General features: G+C 44.4%; 1 protein-coding gene across 2 annotated transcripts in view; it reads left to right on the top strand.

The window, feature by feature from the left end:
- Positions 1-5,854: 5,854 nt before the first annotated feature.
- COL22A1 (collagen type XXII alpha 1 chain) overlaps positions 5,855-14,980 on the top strand; it is a 287,856-nt gene continuing 278,730 nt past the window's right edge. For both annotated transcript variants that reach the window (XM_061607024.1, XM_061607022.1), the window contains exon 1: positions 5,855-6,192. The gene's annotated coding sequence lies outside the window, so the exon portion shown is untranslated. The remainder of the gene's footprint in view (positions 6,193-14,980) is intronic.

Genomic DNA, 14,980 nt, shown 5'->3' with positions numbered 1-14,980 from the left:
TCCAGATGTTGTTGGACCACAACTCCCATCAGCCTCAGCCAGCATTGCCAATGGTCAGGAAAGATGGGAGTTGTGGTCCAACAACATCTGGAGGCACACTAGTTGGGAAAGGCTGCTCTATACTGTATAATCGAATGCAGAATTCAGGCTGCCTCCACACCATATAACCTCCTCCAGATAAACCTGGGAGCTGTAGTTTGTTAAGGGTGCTGGGAATTGTAGCTCTGTGAAGGGTAAATTGCAGTTCTTTGGAAGAAGTCACCTGCTTTAAATGTACTTTAAATGCATGGTGCATTTGCACAGCTTTTTGTACTGATATCATTGTGAAGTTTAGTGGTTTATACATATTCCTAATAAATAGATTAATACTCAACTAGCAGCACATGTTGCAGTGTATATTTGGGACAAGCAGATTTTGCTACCTTAGCTGAGTGAGATGAACATGCACCTGGAGAAGTCCTAATCACAACATAGAAACATAGAAAGCAGGCACAGTGTTTGCTTAGTGCAATAGAAGAGGTTCAATCCCTGTTTTCCGCTTGTAAAAACCTTGCAGAGAAATGTAGGGCACCAGCTGATATCTCCCTACCTCACAGCAGATGCCTCTGATCAGGGCTGCCCAAAAATAATAACCTGGGAATTTTATGCAAGGGTAGGGTGGGATGGTGGCTCTAGCCATCAAGCCGCAGCTGAACTACCTCCCAAAATATTCCTGCCATGGGCCTTTTAATTTAGACCACAAGCTAGAAAGCAATTTGGCAAAGATCTTCTCATCTCAAAATAACATTTTCCCCTCTCCAAATCAGGTGGGGCAGAGCCTACCGCCCCATTGTCTCTTTATCCCTTCAGCATAAGCCTCAACTCAGAATACCTGAGTCCATCTCTCCAAGGGGGGAGGGGGGAGGAGGGGTGTTACAGTCTCAGAACTGGTGTCATCTTTCTCTACATCCAACCTCATCCCCCTTGCCCTGCACAGTGAGTTATTTCAGAAGCAGCTATAAAGAGACCAAAATACTTGGACAAGTGGGGCTAAAATTGGCCGAGGAGCTGTCAGTCTCTGTTCTTCCCCTCCGCCTCCTCAAGTAGTGAAACTCGAGTCTTTTATCCCTTCAAGATCTCCTCTTTTTAGTCCTCTTCCTAATCCTGTCCTCCTTCTCTTTCTAATTACCTTTGAGTCGGGCAGACACCAAGGAATTCCTTCTTGCAGTTCCTTCTCACCTGGTCCATGGGTGAGTCGTCTGCTTGGGAAGGTGGCGAGGCACAATACAGGCTTACCACCTGCTCCTGTATCAATCACCTGCATACTCACATCATCTTCAGAAAGCCACTTCTGGGTGCCGTGCCATTGTGAGAACTGGGGGAGGACCTTTTCAGTAGTGGCACCCCGTGTACTGAGTGCTCTCCCCAGAGAGGCTCACCGGGTGCCTACTTGGATGTCACGTTGGAACCAGCCAAAGAACATTTTTGCTTTTACTTCTCCCTCTCCAAATCAAATGTGGATGTGCCTATTTTAATGCTGAAATTTTATCTCTGTGTTTGTTTTATTGACGTCTGCAGTGCTGTTGTTTATGTTGTTTTAACACAGGAAGCCACACTTGACATCTTTATATTTTATCACTTTATTTATTTTTTAAATGGAAATGGACTACTTTCAAGTCAATTCCGACTCATGGTGACTCTATGGATAGTGTTTTCATGGTAAGCCTTCCTCTGAGGCTGAGAGGCAGTGACTGGCCCAAAGTCACCCAGTGAGATTCGTGGCTGTGTGGGGATTCGAACTCTGGTCTCCCAGGTCATAGTCCAACACAAACTGTGATGAAATTGGTTAAACTATTGCTTTTATTCTGCTGTCCATTTGTTGTGTTTATTTTTCATCTCTGATTTTACTATTTTATGCCGATCCAACTGAGCAGGGCTGGGGAATCTTTTTTTTTTTTTTTTTTTGCTTTGAGAGCCAGATCTGGCCCCACCCTATGAACCAATGTTGACAAGTGGATGGGGCAAGCCACCTGTCAATCACACAACACCATTATGGGATCACATGATTGACAGGTGGCTTGCCCCAACATGTGATATCGGAGGTAGAATGGAGCCATGTGGGGCAGCCTCAAAGAGCAGTGCTGAGAAGGAGAAGTGGTTTCCATTGAATGGAAACGGCTTCCCCCTCCTTGAGCAAGGCATGCTCTTACAGCCCATCAGTGAATGAGTGACTGGGAGCGCACCTTCTCCAGCAAAGGAACAATGGGCAGCCTTCTTTGAGTTCCTGATTGCCCCTTTGAAGCCCTACCCTTACCTGCCCCTCGCCTGGCATCATGATGTCAGGTGTAGGATGGATGGGCATAGATCCACCAAAATGACCTTGTAGGCTAAATGGGGAGGCCTGGTGGGCCAAGTTTGGCCCGTGGGCTGGAGGTTCCTCACCCCTGCAATTGAGCATCTTGGTGACTATCTGGGTGTCCCTGTGCAGTGAGAAGAGGCATCCTGGGGCAGCTTTTCATCTCACCCTGGCCACCTTCTGCTTCCGAAGCAGTGATTTGCCTGCCTCAAGTACTGAGTGAACGGCAGAGCAATCCTTACTATAGCAGCACAGCATAATTTAGGATGGCCTAATTTAAGCCAGTTTAAGCTACCCCTATCCCAAACCGTTCGGGAGGGATTTGGAGGATTTTGACTCATCTTTTTGGCCAGCTCAGTTCCACTGTGTTCCTCGGCCACATTACCAAGCTGAAAGGGACAGGGAATACGTGGGAGTCTCTTCTTTCCTTGCCTTGCTCCCATCAAGCCCCGGACACATCCCTGTTTGGGGGCTCCCCTGGTGTAAATTACACTGGCTTAAGTTCTGCTGTCTGAGCCAGGGTGAGTGAGGAAAGCCCAAGATCTGACAACTCCCAGCATTCTCATCCTGGTAGATCTTGGTTTTGGATTGCTCTCTTAGAATATTGTTGTTGTTACATGCCTCCAAGTCCATTACGACATATGGCAACCCTATGAATTAGCGACCTCCAATAGCATCTGTCATGAACCACCCTGTTCAGATCTTGTAAGTTCAGGTCTGTGGCTCCCTTGTGGAATCAATCCATCTCTTGTTTGGCCTTCCTTTTTTCTACTCCCTTCTGTTTTTCCCAGCATTACTGTCTTTTCTAGTGAATCAGGTCTTCTCACAATGTGTCTAAAGTATGATAACCTCAGTTTCATCATTTTAGCTTCTAGTGATAGTTCTGGTTTAATTTGTTCTAACACCCAATCATTTGTCTTTTGCGCAGTCCATGGTATCTGCAAAGCTCTCCTCCAAAACACATTTCAAATGAGTTGATTATTCTCTTGTCCACTTTTTTCACTGTCCAACTTTCACATCCATACATAGAGATCGGAATACCATGGTCTGAATGTTCCTGACTTTGGTGTTCAGTGATACATCTTTGCATTTGAGGACCTTTTCTAGTTCTCGCATAGCTACCCTCCCCAGTCCTAGCCTTCTTCTGATTTCTTGACTGTTGTCTCCATTTTGGTTAATGACTGTGCCAAGGTATTGATAATCCTTGACAGGTTCCATGTCCTTATTATCAACTTTAAAGTTACACAAATCTTCTGTTGTCATTACTTTAGTCTTCTTGACATTCAGCTATGTCCTGTGTTTGTGCTTTTCTCTTTAATTTTCCATAGCATTTGTTTCAAATCATCACAGGTTTCTGCTAATAGCATGGTATGTTAGAATATAGAAAGTTGTTTTATACTGAATCAAACCATTATTAAGATCTGTATTATCTGCACCAGCCTTCCCCAACCTGGTGCCCTCTAGACATTATTCAGCCGTGGGGAACCCTTTCCAGCTGATGGATCAGATCCTGTCCTCCTTCATCTGTCAATCACCTGGAAGTGCACTGTCTGCAAGCCCTTCTTTGTCCACTTGCAACTGTGGTTTGAATCCAAACTGCACCTGCAAATGGACATTTCCCCCTAGTTTTTCAAGTCTGCAGAGGAAAAATATTCTTCTATTTCCCCTCTTTCTTTTTTTGTAACCTTTTGTTTCCCAGGATCCACTTCTCCCCACCCCACCCCATCCCAATCTCTCCTCTGCCACAGACTGTTTGAAACCAATATGCCTCCCCCTCCAGCCTTCCCTTAGCCAGTGCAGCATAATTGTTACGTGTCTCAAACTAGGAACTGGGAGACCAGGGTTCGAATCCCCACTCAGCCTATTAACACTCACTGGGTGATCTTGCACCAGTTCCTGTTTCTTAGTCTAACCTATTTCACAAGGTTGTTGTGAGGATAAAATGGAGACAGAGAGAACTGTGAGCTCCTTTGAGGAAAGGGGTGATAGTACTGACATGATTGCTTATTGCTTTCTCTAGCAAACCTTCCCCATCTCTTCTTTTTCTCCCCTTCTCTGTCCTATAACTCGTTCACACCATACATTTAAAATGCATCCCTCCCAAAAAAGAAAAGAATCCTGGGAACTGTAGTTTACCCCTCTCAGAGCTACAATTCCCAGCACCCTTAACAAACTATAATTCCCAGGAGAAAAACATCCAGTAGCGTAGTGGCAAATTCAGAAATGCAGGGTCCCTTCATGTTAATCACAGTCATGCTCCCTCCCCATGGTTTTTGCTGTGGAGGTTGCAAATGAGATCCTTGATCATGTCTAGGAATCAGTAAGTATGCAAGAGCAGCGTGTTAGCTACTGAGAAGAGTCTTCTCAGTGGCTGACTCACCTTTCACTCTGATTGGCTCCAATCTGCAGGAAAGGACAAGGAAGCATTTTAGAAGACTCGTCTCAGTGGCCAACTCATGCTGATTGGCTTGTAGGATGCTGGAGACATAGGGATCCTGCTCCCAAAATAGTAAAGGGTCTAAGACCCCCTGAGACCCTGCGCAACTACATCCCTAGAAATGTGCTTCAAATGTATGATGTGTATGCGGCACCAGTCTGTTCTTCTCTATCCACCTCCGAAATTAGACCCTTTCTTGAATTAGAACTCAAAGCAAACATCCCCTCTCTTTTCCCGTCTTTTCCTCCCCTACTAGCCCCTCCCCCCACACACCTCAAATCTCCAGAGTCAAAACCCCATTTGATGATGTCAAATCTCTGCCTACATTCTGTGGTCTCTTGCAGTGCAATCTATGCATGCCGACTCAGAAGCAGAGATGGGCGAGAAATTCAATTCAGTTCACATTTAAAGCTGCATTTATTAAAACCTGCACTTTCTGAAATAATAAGAGAACCAAATCACAGCCATCCTTCGAAATTCACACTTATCCGCATTTTGTGACGGAGTTCTCCAACCAAGCAATTTTTCCTAAAATGCATGTATTAGAGGAAAGGGTGCACAAAATGAATATATTGCTGAAAATAACACACAAAAATGCATTGCATTAGGATGAATGCTTGCAAAAAATGTGTACGTTAGTTAAAACTGCCTAGAAAAATGTGTTTATTAGGAGAAATTCACACTAAAATGCTGGAGAATTTTCATGAGGATTTTTTAAAAAAATAAATAAATCACAAATTGCTGCAGGAATGTGGAGAACTGAATTTAAGACTGGGAAAATGAGAAACTGAGAGAAACGAAATTGACAGATCATTCCTTCCCTACTCAGAATAAGTCCTACTGTATTCAATGGGGGCTTACTGCCCAGTAAGGATGTTTGAGGATTGATGCCCTAAGTTTGGGACTGCCTCTCTTCAGGCTTCCCTCCTCCCCCACAGGGTTCCTTCAACACCACCCCCAAACACACACACATCGGTTTACAGTGCACACACCCTTCATTCCCTCTCCAGACCCCTCCCAAAGACACCACCTCCTCAGCTCCCAGACTCTTTTGCTTTCCATCTTTCCCAAGTTAGCCTCACTCCGTGCAACAGGAGCTCACAGAGCTGTCCTTGTTGCTGCTGCTGCTACAGTGGAATCTCTGGAGTTTTAAGTGCTTCTTCCCCCCATCTCTTTCTCCCACTCAAGAGAGTGTCATCAAGTCCCTGGAGCGTAGGATGGAGAGAGATTTCCCCCCCTCCTCCTTTTTCATGTTAAACTTCCCAAACACCCTGCTGGGTTTGGCTTGCCTTTGGTAAACTCTCCCCCACTCACACACACATGCTCCTTTGGAGAGCAACTTTCTGCTGGGGCTGCAAGTGGATCTCTCAAGGTTACTCAAGAGAGGCTGGATACTTTTTGACTGCCTTTTCTTCTACAGGTAAGAAGAATTATTGTCAATTGCAGAAGAGCTTTGAAAGCCAGGTCTTTTGCATGTTGGGGAATCTCCTTTCTTGCCTGGTGGGAAGCAATAATCCAGAACCTCTGTCCTTCATAGGCATGAATTATGTACTGAATGAGTGATTTGAGAGTACCTTAAAAAAAAAAAAAGGAGCCACAAATGTTAAAGATGCTGTCAGGAGGCTGCAGTGTCTAACCACACTTAGTTGGGAGTAAGCCCCATGGAATTCATTGGGACTTATGTCTGAGTAGACTTAGTTAGAATTGTAGCCTGGGACTGGAACCAGTAGGTAGCCAAGCTATTGTTAATCAGGTAAACTTGAGTGATTTCTTTTGAACTAAGAAGCACCCTTGTTCAAACTTTGTCTAACAATCGTTTTAAAAATCCTGGTAGTTTTCAGTTGATTTTTTTTTGTATAATTATAATACAACAACCCTCCCCCCCCAAAAAAGAAGCCACTAAGTTCCTAACTGATACTTTGGAATAAATAGCCAATGGGATAAATATATATTCACTAATAGGCAAAAAACCTTGTGGTTTAAGAATGTACCTATAGCCCACAGATATTTCTACCAAACTTTAAAAAGCAGGGAAATTGGGCAGCTATAGTGAATGCACCAGGGGAGCAGGAGACCTGAACTCCTCTCTGAGATATTGGACTGCCCTACAAAGTTGTCAAAATGCAAACACAATTTGGGTTGGTCTTTCACAGTCCAATCCACTTGCTGTGTAGCTTGGAAGAATTTGGTAACGTGCCTCTGAGCATATGGTTGAACTGTAACACTGTAATCTAGGTGAAATATAGTCGTTTAAAAGTGTTGAAAGTGGTGTTCGCCTGTTCCTATAACTTCTAACTACTAACCATGGTGGCTATGTCCTCCCTGCACTGTCGGAGGTGGGATGCTTCTGAATGCCAAGTGGTAGTGCACAAAGCTACCAGACATTCTAGATGAAGAGTCCTATATAGAAGTTTGATTTGTGTACACTGAATGCTCAGTGGTTGGAGAAGCAATAGGCCCTGACTCACTCTCTGCACATTAAATGAATTGTTGGCACAGACCTTATTTTCAGGCTATGTCCCTAAGCTCTTCCAAGTCACTGGGTGCCTTGCTTTTTCCAGTCCCCATTTATACATGCAGAGCCTATGTGTGCAAGGTGTACTTGGACAGGACATTGAATACTCATGTGATGGAACTTTCCCCTCTCCCATCTGCATTCACTGTGCAAAAACTGTACACCAGCATAGGACTGTACTGAATCTAGTTACTTGCCATGATGGCTATTTTCTGCCTTCCCTGTCAGAGGCAGTATGCTCCTGAATACCAGTTGCTGGAACCACAGGAAGAGATAAATGCTCTTGCACAGAGGTCCTGCTTGAGGGGTTCCCATAGGTATCTGGGTGGCCAATGTGACAAAAAGATGCTGGACTAGATGAGCCATTGGCCTGATCCATCAGGCTCTTCTCATGTTCTTTCAAGTAGTATCCACATTTCCACAACAAACCTATTTATTGACATACTGAAATCTTGACATTACTCTGTACTAAACTATAACTCTAGACTGACATCTAATTATATGAAACCTTCTTTGGTTTCAACATGTATGTGAGACTAGGAGGCTAAATGCGGAAACCTGGCTCTTTTTGGAGCCGTCTAATGCAGCTGCAGCTGCCACTGTTACTAGGGCAAGGGTGGCCACTGTGGTGCCCTCCAGAAGTTGTGGACTACAACTAGGGATGGGAGACAAATTCAATTCAGTTCGCATTTATAGCCGAATATATCAAATTTGTGCTTTCTGAAACAATATGAGAACTGAAACCAGCCATCCTTCGAAATCTGCGCTTATCTAAATTTTGTAATGCAGTTCCTGAGTCTTGGGCCCAGTGGTCTGCAACATTGGATGACTTGGATGAGGAAGTGCAGGGAACTCATATCAAATTTGCAGATCATACAGAATTGGGAGGGATGGCTAATAGCCTGGGGGACAGAAACAAAATTCAAAGGGATCTGAATAGGCTGGAGCATTGGGCTGAAAACAACAGAATGAAATTGAACAGGGATAACTGCATATTTCTACACCTAGGAAAAAGAAACCAAATGCACAGTTTTAAGATAGAGGATATTTAACTCAGCAATACTACATGTGAGAAGGATCTTGGATTGTTGTTGATCACAATCTAAATACGAGCCAATGGTGTGATGCAGCTGCAAAAAAAGGCAAATGCTATTTTAGGCTTCATTAACAGAAGTATAGTTTCCAGATCAGGTGAAGTATTGATTCCCCTCTATTTGGCACTGGTTAGGCCTCATCTTGAGTACTGTATCCAGTTCTGGAAACCACACTTTAAGGATGCAGACAAAGAGGAACAGGTTCAGAGGAGGGCAACGAGGATGATCAGGGGACTGGAAACAAAGCCCTATGAGGAGAGACTGAAAGAGCTGAGCATGTTTAGCCTTGAGAAGAGGAGACTGAGGGGAGATACCACACAGAGGAGGGCCAGGATCTCTTCTTGATGGTCCCAGAGTGCAGGATATGGAATAATTGGCTCAAGTTGCAGGAAGCCAGATTTTGGCTGAACATCAGGAAAAACTTCCTAACAGTTAGAGCAGTACAACAATAGAACCAATGACCTAGGGAGGTGGTGGGCTCTCCATCACTGGAGGCATTCAAGAGGCAGCTGGACAGCCACTTCTCAGGAATGATTTAAACTTGGATTCCTGCATTGAGTAGGAGGTCGAACTTAATGGCCTTATAGGCCCTGCCCAACTCTACTATTCTATGATTCTCCAACCAAGCAATGTTTACAAAAATGTATATATGAGGGGAAATGTGCATAAAAATGTATATATTAGTGAAAATCATACAAAAATGCATTCTATTCTATTAAGAGCACTTGCTTGAAAAAATGTGTACATTCGTCAAAACTGCACACAGAAATATGTTATTAGGAGAAATTTGCATTAACAATAATTTTCATGAAGATTTTTTTTAAAAAAAATCTCAAATTGCTGCGAAAATGTGGAGAACTGAATTTAAGACTGGGAGAAATGAGAGACCAGAACAGACAGATTTGTCCATCCCTAACTATAACGCCCATAATCTCTGACCATTGGCCCTGCTGATGGGGGCTGATGGAAACTGAAGTCCAGAAATATTCAGAGGGCACCATCATGCTGGCTACCCCCTGAACAGTGGACTCCCTTCCGAAGGAGACCATAGTGCTGGAAAGTAGCTTGAGGTCCTCTAGTCCAGCCCCTTGCTCAATGTAGGATGCAACTACAGCATCCGTGACAGATGGGCATCATCTCCTGCAGCAGCCTGCTCCACTGTCAAAGATCTCTTAGGAAGTTTCTCCTAGTGGTTAGCTCAGTTACAATTTCCACCCACTGCTCCACCTTGTCAGTGAAAACCCTGCACACAGTGGTGGCTGGTGGATCCAAGTCAGTGGAATCTGCTTCAGGTCCGAAACCTGGAGTGGATTCCACTGCCCCACTGAAATGGAGCCACCAGCGGCCACTGCCTATCCCTCAGTGGATGGAGCCACTTTGCTAGATTCCCAGCTGTCGGGACACTGTTGCTTATGAGCAGCCAGAGGGGAGGCTGGCGTGGTGCAAACATGCCGGCGGAGCCAATTCAGAACTATCACTGCATTTGCACCATGCTGACCTCCCTGCTGCCTCACCTTCCCCCTCCCCCTCCTGGTAAGCAACAGTGATTCACTCTTTGGGAACCTGGCATAGCACCTCTGCCCCACCTGGCGAGGCTGTTCTGACAGCAGTATTCCCACACACATAACAATATTCAAAAGCCTGCTCTGGGCCGTATGAAAACTTCAACTGCAATGTTGTGCATGTGAAAAACACTGGGCGTGCTGGCTTTGCGCACATCATGGACTGTGAAACAGAAAAACAATTGGGTGTTAGAACAAATTAAACCAGAACAGTCACTAGAAGCTAAAATGATGAAACTGAGGTGATCCTACTTTGGACACATCATGAGAAGACCTGATTCACTAGAAAAGGCCATAATGCTGGGAAAAACAGAAGGGAGTAGAAAAAGAAGAAGGCCAAACGAGAGATGGATTGATTCCATCAAGGAAGCAGGTACAAAACTAGAATGTCGTTGGCTCTGCACCCGCCTACCACTCGCCTGTCTGCGTTGTGCCCTACCAATGGGTGCCAGCCATTACCGTCTAGAGTGGCAACACTGGCAAATCCCCACCCGGTACACCTCCCTCCCCATGGTTTGTCCTTGTCCATCACCTTTCTGCTGTGCTGGCCATGTGACAGCAATGGCAGTGGGACCCACTGTGCCATGAGCTGGCAGCATGTGTGCCGAAAGGTACCTACTAGCCATGATGGTTCAGCCTCCGCTATTGGAGGCAGTATGCCTTTGAATACCAGTTGATGGGAATCACAAGGAGGAAGAGTGCTGATTCACTCATGTCTTGTTTGGGGGCTCCCCATGGGGTCATCTGGTTGGCCACTGTGAGAACAGGGCGCTGCACAGGATGGGCCTTTGGCCGGATCCAGCAGAGCTTTTCCTGTATTCTTATCTGACAATTTTTGGAGGTCAGATTTCTCTCTGTGTATGTAAGTGCACAGACACGCAGATATGTGTTAATAAAATCATATAAACAAATTTCTTTGTGGTTCCTGTTGCTACTATTCCTGATAGTTTCAGCGCTCACATTTCTGGACTACATGTCAGAGCTAGCTTCGGATGTGAGAAAGATGCAGGTATTTTGAAGATAACTTTTGGCTTTCCCTCTGCTGTGTGATGGAAAACTCAGCAGCTATTAACTGTGGAATGTTTTGTAGACAAGTCTGTCTGTTTGGGTTTTTTTTGGTGTTGTTGCATAGTAATATTTTGCCTTGAGGGTCATGTTCTGAATCACGTTTTAAATCACGCTTAAATATTCCCTCTCCTGCTTCCTTGGGAAGAAGAAAGTGCCTGAAAGAAAAGTATAAGATGGGAAACCCCCTTCCTCCAACTCAGTCGGCAGAGTAAATCATGTTCATAATTTTCTGTCCTTCTTGTTATGTGTAATATGTTCTGAATCACTCTTCTCTAGGCACCCAGCACAATGCACTTATTGTGCCTTTATTTAGAATGCTTCTATCCCACTTTTTAGACCTGAGAGACTCTCAATACATCTTCTTGACAGTTTATTCTTTGGGGTTTTTTTTAACGTGTTGTAAACCGCTTTGGTGTTTTTAACAAACTAGAGCTATACAAATATTAATATAAATAAATAAGTGCCCAGGAGGGTTTGTCAAAAGGCTCATGCATCGGAGAAATTAGGGATTTGCCTTTGGACCTGGCCCTGAGTTTTCAAGTTACCACTTCCTTGTGGCTATTTACTAAGCTGGTATCCTACCCTTTCCCCAAAGAGCTGAGGGCAACATACACACAGTTAGACCATTTTTTTCTTTTCTTGACAACAACCCTGTGAAGTAGGCTAACAGCAGTTGGCCTAGGCTCACTCAGTGAGCTCCATGACTAGTCAGACTCTGGGAACTGAACTGCAGTCTCCCTGGATCCAAATTGGATGCTAACCCAGCCTTCCTCAACATGGCGCCTTCTAGATGTTTCGGACTACAATTCCCATCAGTCTTAGTCAGCACAGCTCTAATAACCACACTAGATTGGCTATTTCTTTCAGTGTGTTTAGTTACCTGGGAGTTATTTCTGGCATCCGCCCTTCCAGTTCTGGGTTCTGTGGTGACAACTCCACTTCCTCAGTGACCCTTACCTTCCTTGGTGGCATGAGAGCATCTCACAGTTGCTAGGCAACTGCAGGACATGTCTCACTTGAGCCAATCTGAGGGGGCGTTCACCATAGTTGCCTTGAAACCATAGCATTTACCCTCTCCTTCCTTCTCCAGGGCAAAATGTTGAAGAGCGACTGGAAGTAGAAGCAACTTCTGTAGCAACATGTTAGAGAATGAGAAGGTGGTGATAACCTAACTCGCTATCCGCCATTCCATTCCAGTGTGTAGACGTGTCACAAGTGTCAGAGGAATTATGAATACTGGCTTTTCCAAAGACCTCTAGTACCAAGTGAATCCTCATTCATGGAATCATTGAGATAAAAAGTATGACAGCTAGGGATGGTAGCCAGTTCCTATCTGTTTGAATTCCAACAGTCCGGCTTTCTCTACTGATCCACCATTTTTTTGTTCCCGATTGTTTGAGCAATTGCCAATTTGCATTTTTTCTTGCAAAAAAACAAACAAACTTAATTGCTAATGAAAATGCTGTTGAAAATGCTTATGCTGTAGGCCCTTCTTTATATGTAGGCATATGAAATGAAATGGAAATGGACTGCCTTCAAGTCAATCCCGACTTATGGCGACCCTATGAATAGGGTTTTCATGGTAAGCGGTGTTCAGAGGGGGTTTACCATTGCCTTCCTCTGAGGCTGAGAGGCAGTGACTGGCCCAAGGTTACCCAGTGAGCTTCATGGCTGTGTGGGGATTCGAACCCTGGTCTCCCAGGTCGTAGTCCAACACTTAACCACTACACCACACTGGCTGTCATGTAGGCATATAGATATAAAGCAGTTTTAAGGGGGGGAAATAGTTTCCTTTTTTACTTTGAGTTAAACCTTGTGCACCATTAACTATGGAAACTTTATGGAAACTATTGCTATACTGCCTTCCATGTAAGATTCACAAGGCGGTGTACATTAAAATGATAAACTTTACTTACAGCAATAAATAAAACAGCAGGCAATGTTAGGCCAGAGAACTGTATCAATTGCTAGTCCAATTTGCAGCAGACCCCGCAAGATGTTGGGGGGGGGAAGGGTTGTATCCTGCTAGCCAAGAACTTCTCCCTGTGCCTGTCTGCCTCTCCCTGGACTCCCCTGCCCCACTCCTGAAATCTGCTCCAGAGGATTGGGGAAAACCCCAGAACAGATGGGGGCATGGTGGGCACCTGCAGAGAGGAGAGGGAGAGGACATCCCATTGGTGAGAGGGAATTCCTTGGGCAAAAGGGATGGCTGTGTTGGGTATGAGCCAAAGTGTGCAATGTTGTGGATAAGGCGACTCAGCATGGCCTCGCACCTTGCTTCTGCATTGCTTAACACAAGAGGAGCCATTAACACTTCGACTGAGATTGGTAGACAAATGGTCAAGGGATATCTAATCACTTTGAATGAGTTCAAATCTCCAGGTTCCGATGAACTGCATCCTAGAGTAAAACACTTCTTCCTCTTTAGCGCAAAGAGTGGGATGCTCCCAATGATGCCCTGACTCAGAGGAAACTGGGTTATTGTTTACATGACGAAATAGACATGTAAAAAGTGACATCCTTGGCTTGGTCTTGTTTGAGATGGGGAAAATAAATTGCCATAGTTAGGAAGCGTATCTCCATCTTGGCAGCCCTTCATCCAGATGGAATGGTGGCTCCCTTGTTTCATAACTTGTGTCATGCTTTACTTAGTAATTTTCCCCTTTGGCCTGATTTGCTGTTTAATGGCATGGTATCCTGCAGTATAATTCTGAGAGGTGTTTTTATGCCTTTTTTGCAGTCTCTCCTCAATTATACAGATATGCAATCGTGTCCAATCCCTGAAATTAAACACTCCATCATCTGGGCTGGAAATACCTTCCTCCTCATTTCTTCCTATAGGCTCCAATTCTAAGCATGTCTACTCAGACGTAACTCCCACTGAATTCAGTGAGGCTGACTCCCAGGCAAGCGGGCCCCCCATTGAATTAAATGGGGCTTGCTTCTGAGTAGACAAATAAGGGTTTGCATTGTCAATTTATTAGTCATTTTTTTTAAAAAAATACTCTAGTTACAGTTATTTCTTATGCTTCTGCTTTCTGCCCTCTCTCTCCTCCCTCTCTTTCTCCAGGTACTTTTTTCCCTTCTAACAAGCATTTCATATAGTCAAAAATCGTATTTAAGTCTTGCTCACTTTCTGTTCTTTCCAGAAATAACTGAATACATTTTTGTTTCAATATGCTCTTCCAGATGGATGAAAAGGTCCGCCTTAGGTGTTCATTTTGCATTGTTTTTAAACCTAAGTTCTGCCTCCCCATCCCAATGTTCTTAAAACTGCTTTTATGCTATCTTTGTAAAATTCCTTGGAAAGTATGTAAAAAGTGATGCATTATTATTAACTGCCATCTCTGGAGGGCCACAGGTTCCCCATCTATGCTTAGACCATGTTAAAGGCATCGGACCAGTTTGGATGTTGCTATTAAACTGAGCTCAAGTATTCCCTCTTCCCCCCAGATGCACTCAGAACCACCACCCTCTCACTTCCTGGTTCATAGTAACCATAGTTTGCCAGATTCAGAAATAATGACAAACTATGATTATTGCAAACCAGGAAGTGGAAAAAGAAATTCATGACATTTGTTTCCGGGGGGGAGGGGAGCTTTCTTGCAAAAGGTTTGGGAAGTTTTGGGTTTAACCCAAAGATTCTCTGAAAAAACTTCATAAAAACCATCACGCATTCCAAAGAAACTAAGGAACCTCAACCATCACTAGGAAAGAGCCAGCCTAAGTACGATATTCTATGTATATGGGGAAGAGCCATAACATAGTGGGTAGAACATCTGCCTTGCATGCAGAAGGTTCCAGGCTCAATCCCTGGCATCTCCTGATAGGGCTGGAAGAGACCCCTGCCTGAAACTCTGGAGAGCTGCTGCCAGTCAGTGTAGCCAATACTGAACTAGAAGGAGCATAAGGCAGCTTCCTGTGTCCCTATGTTTCCATGTTCCTATATACAGTAAGGCTAGGACTGGG

Source organism: Rhineura floridana, chromosome 1 (genome assembly GCF_030035675.1).
Source record: "Rhineura floridana isolate rRhiFlo1 chromosome 1, rRhiFlo1.hap2, whole genome shotgun sequence".
Taxonomy (NCBI): domain Eukaryota; kingdom Metazoa; phylum Chordata; class Lepidosauria; order Squamata; family Rhineuridae; genus Rhineura; species Rhineura floridana.
The sequence above is the reverse complement of the archived record's forward strand: the minus strand, read 5'-3'. Positions and strand labels throughout refer to the sequence as shown.